Genomic DNA, 6,945 nt, shown 5'->3' with positions numbered 1-6,945 from the left:
AAGGCTTACAAAAATTGTTAGGTCTTACCTTGTTAGAGGATTTCAACACCCTGTTAGAAGTGTGCCTTGTTAGAGGAGTTCAACTTAAGACTAAGTAAGCACCCTGTTAAAGGATTTCATACAACCTATTAAGACTACTCTACTTAAGAGATTTAATTGAAATCACCTGTTAAAATGTATCATCATAGATCCTATGGTTGGCATTTTCTTGCTTCATAATAGATCACCTCTAAACAATGTCTAATTGATCCTTCTCAATCAGATGTCTCAATGTTGTATCCTTTTCTTTATCCTTTGATCTTCTCTAACTGATTCTACAATTCACTCTTTCTTCTAAGTCACCTTGAATGCTCTGCATGCAAACTATCTTGTTCCCTCCTTCAATTCCTTCCACATTCACTCCCCTCTATCATGAAGAGTTGAGGGCTTCGTCCCACTTAAGAAGACTTAGGTGGCTTAGGGTTAGGTATGAATCTATGACTGAGATTCATCCATTTTGCTACTTAATCCTTCCCATTTTCTGATTAGTTGCATGTAATTGCATAGGGAATCCAAATAGAGATTCATACTTATTTTCAAAATATCGAAATCTATTTTTAAGTCGGGTAAAAAATGGTTTACATAGTTGTTTGTGCCATTACAAACAAATATGTCAAAACTCTATCACTCAGCATATGAAGTCTCTGATGCTCGGCATGCACATTTTTGTATACTGTGACTTAGCATCTGAATTACTCGACATCCACTATTTACTCAGCTTCTGAATCACTCGACATCCACTGTTTACTCGGCTTTTGAATCACTCGGCATGGTCTATTTGCTCGACACTTGAGTGACTCGACACTCATTGCAACTTGGCATGGTCTAATAATTACATGTTGTGCTTGACATGTATTACTAGTTCGACATGAACTAAGTAAATGACTTAAGTGTGTTGACACTCACTTGTCAAAACCAATCTGAAATCAACAACTATTAGATAATTTTACAATGATTATTGAACAAATATAAATGATAAAATCATGTTAGATAGATTTAAACAATCTGAAATTTTTTAAAATTATTTATTTATTATTATTATTATTTATAAATTCATATTTTCTAAATGTGCCTCATGTAACCATGCATAATTTATTATTATTATAATATGTTACTTTTGATTGATTAATTAAAGAAAGGGCCTACAATTTTAATGTTAAGATATATACTTTAATATAAACATTATATAGGTTTATTAATTTTAGGATTTTTTTCACCTATTTAATAATAGGCAAACTGATAATAATTTTCATGCAATTCTAAAAATATAGGGTGTCAACTTGGAAATTGTAGCTTCCATAGATAGGATAGTCAAACAAATCAACAAAAATGGAGCAAGGAGGACTTAAATAAAATTTAATTATTATGCTCTATACATTAACTTCATATATGAAACCAAGGTAAGAAGAGCAAAAATATTAGAGTCTATAGATTTAGAATATAGTTTTTTGTGGCTTTTCAATTGATCTATATCATAAGATTTGATATTTTTACTTTTTTCCAAAGAAAGTGGAGAAGCACACTAATAGTGGAAGTAGAGAAGCACACTCTATTTGATTAGTTCATTTTGAAATTAGTGATATTTCATAAATGAAATTAACTATATTTCACTCAAATGTGATGAAACTTATTTTGACCTTAGGTTCATATAAGTAGTTGAAATATACAATGCAATTATCAATTTATTTTTTTATGATCTTTCTCTTTCTTGAGTACAAGACATGTTTCAAAAATATATATAATCTATGTGTGTTAGTATTATATTTGAAAAACAAGAATAAAAACATTATTTTTCTCTAGCTTATACCTACTTTAGTTTTGTATTCTATTTTTAACTTTACAACATTTTTACTAAGTATATTTTACAATTTTCTTCTTCTAATAAAATGGAAGCATTCACAATACTCATTCACTTACTTTTTAAAGTTGCTTTATAAAATGAGTTGGTTGCAATATCGATGTCCCTTTATTTTTTGATAACTACATATTAAGATTTTTAAATTGTATTAAAAAAAAATTTCTAATACAACTCTGTCAAAAGCATTTAAAGTAAATTTTTAATGTAACTTTGTCAAATGCACATGTCTATTGAAAATATTCATTTAAATGAGATTTCATATGAATATCCAATACAAATAGTCTTTCTAGATAGCCCTTGTTGGAATAATTGGTACTATCCTCCCCTAAATATGATCTATAACATTAGGAGGATATTGAAATATCATCAATGATCAGATACAATCACGAACGAATAGAATATACATCGGAAAAATATAATTTCTATATCATATAATAGACATAGTTATATCTATCAATAAATATACATATAAATTAAACATATATAATTGTATAGAAAATTATATTTTTAATTATATTACTATTTGACTAAGCTTGTATAATTCTCTAAACAATTGGATCTTTTTCTAAAGATTGTGTAGAGATCAGCGATTGATTCAATAAAGTCCCACAATCACAACTGCATATACAATGACAAACCAACACCATATCAGCGGTCAAGAGAATGTTTGATTCTTGAAAATTTTCAGAAAACTGGAATATTTCACCTTCGTGGAGCTTCCTAAATTAGTATAGCCGTTACTTCACGTGTGAGTCCGCTGGCCGGGCGATTTAGAAACTCGAGAAAATTTCAGAACTTAGTGGACCGTTATTAATGGGATTGTATTCAAATAGCAAGGTGATAAGATTTTGACGTTGGAGATTTATATTCAAAATTTTCAAAATCTCCTAGATGAGGTCAAGGGGCTTTCTAATGAATATTTCATAAGGCACAACATTCGGTGAAGGTTTTGCAAATGGGGTTGCAAGCTTTGGATTTAACCATGGAGGAAACTCCATAGTTAAGCACGCTCAGGCTGGAGTAGTATTGGGATGAGTGACCTCCCGGGAAGTCTTGGTTCTTCACCCCTGTGAGCATCACCTAGATCCAATGAGTGCTAAGTGTTCCATTTATTCTCATGAGAGATGGATTCATGTTGAATCACTACTCATGAAACATGGGTCAATGAGTTTGACTCAAAATCACACAGTTAAATCCTGATAGCAATATCACAACTTCTATGTTTTAAGCATCGCTTATCCAAATACCTTTCGAAGTGGAGTTCCACTAAGAAAATGAAGATGGCTTCCAGAAGTTGCTTGATACCAAAATAATCATCCAACCTTAAATTGAAATGAAAATTTGAACAAAGTGCCGTCTTCAAGTTCCTCTGCCTCCCATTCTGGGGATGAATATTCTATGTTCACCCCAAAACCTTGAAAACTGATATATACACATATCATGAGGTCAACAATAAGTTTCTAAATACAACTTGCAACTGGTTGCGGAACCACAAGGAGGGCATAAAAAACGTACCATACCAAATTATGGTATTCTTTTTATCTTTCTTATAAATTGTATAGTTGACCAATTTTTTTAAAAATTGAAAATTTCATAGATTTTTTCAAAAAATTCAGCATTTGATCTTTATAATCTGCATAGTTTTTATTCTAAAACAACAAAAAAAATTGAAAAAAAACCATTACATTTTCTTGAATCTGATTTTTTTTCTTTTAACTTTGTTTTGTCATTAGTACATTTTATCTTGAGATTAGCCTGTCTGGGTACCTACACCGTCTAAGATTAATATGCTTTGAGTAGGTAAAAGTATGTAATATCGATCAACAAGACACTAAAATAATAAGAATAGAAAACCTGATGCTTGATTAAACCAAAGGCTTCGAGTCATTCTGGACAAGCCTGCAGTTAAGAGTTTCAACCAATTCTGTATGAACAGGATGCCCCGAATTTAGATCTAAGTTGAACAAAACTTCTATATCCAGACCCCTATCTCAAACAGGAAACTACTCTCATATAGTTTGCAGGCCTTGTATCAGAAAGTGAGGAACGTATTAGATTGAAATTATTGCCCTGGCTTATAAACACTTGAAGTTCTGATGATTTGGCTTCTCTGATGTTTTCATATGCAATTTGATGCTAAAAAATCTAGCAAGCGTTTTAGTCCACTGTAATCAGAAATCAATGCCACTCTCAAGGTCTACTAGTGAAGGATACCATGTAAACAATCGTCTTCAAACTATTGGGGTTATCACTCTAAAAGGACTACGAGTAACAGATGCCTTGAACCCTGTTATTAATATTTGTTCTTTGTAGCATTACCTGAACGATCCTAACTCTTTCACAATATCTTCTAGCCAAGTTTATAAGATCATTTCTAACTGTGTTGCATGATCGATAATACTCTAGAGACGATCTCTAAATTCTACACTATCATAAAGGACAATAGGATCATTAATATCATCAAAAATCTCCACACGAACATAGTCCATTTTTGAAATGATGAAAACGGTTTGCATCCCTTACAACAATTTCCCTATCAACAATCTTGGAGATGATCTTGGTAGCAATGTGACAATCCGTGCACACACGAAGGTTCTTATATATTCGTATCGATGACCCAGGGGGGTTGCTAATAAGTCCAAATGCAATGGCAAGCTTCTCACTATGAAGACAGCTAATTAGATCCCTGTGTTCCTCTCCCATTTCATTAAACGTTAGATTTGTTTCAGGTATATAACCAGCTTGCTTCATTTGTTTCTCCAATTTTATCCAAGTTGCATGGATTTGCTCTGTCTGAGGGTGGATTGTGTCACCTACAAGAAATCGGTGCACTTCTTTCCCCACCTCAATCCAGCTGCATCCTGGTTCCATTTTGATTCCCCTGTCTCTCATTGCTTTGATTACCTTTGCTGCATCAGTGCGCATGCCAGCTGCTGCATACACATTGGAGAGTGCAATGTATGTCCCATGGTGTTGGGGTTTCAAGAGAAAAAGGCGCTGGGCAACATGGTTTGCTAGTTGAATATTAGCAGTGTATCTGCAAGCACCAAGTAAGGCCCCCCACACTTCTGCCCTTGCTTTTACCTCCTCTGGCATTTTATTGATAAAAGCACGAGCTTCCTCCAAGCAGCCTGATCGAGCAAGAAGATCAACCATGGAAGCATAGTGCTCTGGCCTTGGAGATATATTATGATTGCTGTTCATACAATGAAACACGCGGAGGCCTTCATCCACTAGGCCAGCATGGCTACAAGCAGATAGAACACTCAAGAAGGTCACATCATTAGGTTCTATACCCCAATTTGAAGGCTGATGCTCCTGCATTTTTTCAAACAGACGGAGAGCCTCCTTTGCATGTCCATGCTTGCCATACCCATCAATCATTGCTGTCCATGAAACAACGTTTTTTACAGGCATTGCTTCAAATATGAGGCGGGCGTCTTCTATGTTCCCACATTTGGCATACATGTCAACCAGGCTGTTTTCTAACACCACATCCTTATGCTGAAGTAAAGAACATTTGAGTACGTGGCCATGCAGCAGCTTGCCCAGTTGTAAGCTGGGCTAACGGGCACAGACTGCCAGAAGAGGGGTAAATGTAGAGAAGGTGAAGGCCGTGGGGGGGTAGAATTGTCTCATTTGGTGAAAAAGTGCTAGAGTCTCTGTCCCCTCATTCTGCTGGGCGTATGCTGCAATCATGGCATTCCAGGACACCACATTTCTGTGAGGCATTTGATCAAACACTTCACGTGCAACCTCAATGTTACCACATTTGCCATAACCTGCAACTATGGAAGTCCATGAAACCACATTATTTGTGTGCGAGTACGAGAATGCTTTGTGAGCATCTCTCATTTCCCTGCATTTTACATACGCACTAATAACAGCATTGCACACCACAACATCGGAGTGAAATCCATGGGTTATCACACGGGCATGCAGCTGCTTCCCCGCTTGCGCCTCCCAGCATGCGCTCAACACAGAGGAGAAGGTGAATTGGTTTGGCTTCACTCCTTCCCTCTGCATTTGCTCAAAATGACGGAGAGCCAACTGGCCTTGGTTTTGGTGGGTATAGGCAGCGATTAGGGCCGTCCATGAGATTACGTTTTTATCAGACATTTCATCAAACAGTTGGCCTGCATCTGCAATACCGCCATGTTTGGAATATACGATGATTAGCTTGTTGGCGAAATACAAGCCCAGCTTGAGTCCAATTTTAATAATGGTTGCATGGAATCGCTTTCCCTCCTTGTAATCGAGACAGTTCTGTTCAAGAAATGGCAGGGATATGCCATGGTGTTCCATAACACATACTAACTCCATTCAGTAATATATAGCTCAGAAATCTTTAGATTTTACCATTCTAAAACCAAATCTTGTGGGATTGTTGTTAGAAGGAATTCAAACTCTCCTATCTATACGGCCCTTCTCCTGCCAGTGTGATATTCGAACGGGTAGAGGTTAAAGTTCATAATTTTTCAAAAAATCCTTTCTTGGAGGTCATCCATCAAATAATTGTTTTAGAAGTTTTTTTCCTGGGTCAATGAGTTTGACTCAAAATCACACAGTTAAATTCTGATGGCAATATCACAAGTTACTTTCCTATCATTTTTTTCATTTTTCTTTTGGTGGTCATCATCCATCAAATTGTGTTTTAGCTATATGATATGGAAGGAGAGTTTTGGCTGAAGTTTTTAGAATTTGTTTGGTTCATGGAATTGTAGAAGTAGATCCAAACATGTTTGCAAAGCGTGGTAAGCAAACTCCGAGTGGATGCTCTTTAATATTGTTGTCATCTTGGAGATGGTCTTTCGTATGTTTTAAATTTGTTTTTAAGCTGGCATGATTCAATTTTGAAGGCTAACTTTTTCTTGTCAGTGACTTGAGATCAAAACATGGATCCAGTTATGGAGTTTTCAAGACAATTTGCCCATAGTTTATGATTATTATGTTTTCCACTTCCACTTAGGCAACACACTCCTTCCCATACCAAGTAGTTTAATTTTGCCATGCACAAAAAAAACTTGACACACAACAACTTCAAACCC

General features: G+C 35.4%; 1 pseudogene; it reads right to left on the bottom strand.

The window, feature by feature from the left end:
- Positions 1–4,185: 4,185 nt before the first annotated feature.
- Positions 4,186–6,570, bottom strand: LOC149565698 (pentatricopeptide repeat-containing protein At2g29760, chloroplastic pseudogene; annotated as a pseudogene).
- Between the last annotated feature and the right edge of the window lie 375 nt (positions 6,571–6,945).

Source organism: Cupressus sempervirens, chromosome 3 (genome assembly GCF_028749045.1).
Source record: "Cupressus sempervirens isolate cs-2001-9-10 chromosome 3, ASM2874904v1, whole genome shotgun sequence".
Classification (NCBI taxonomy): domain Eukaryota; kingdom Viridiplantae; phylum Streptophyta; class Pinopsida; order Cupressales; family Cupressaceae; genus Cupressus; species Cupressus sempervirens.
This window is presented reverse-complemented; position numbering and strand designations above follow the sequence as displayed.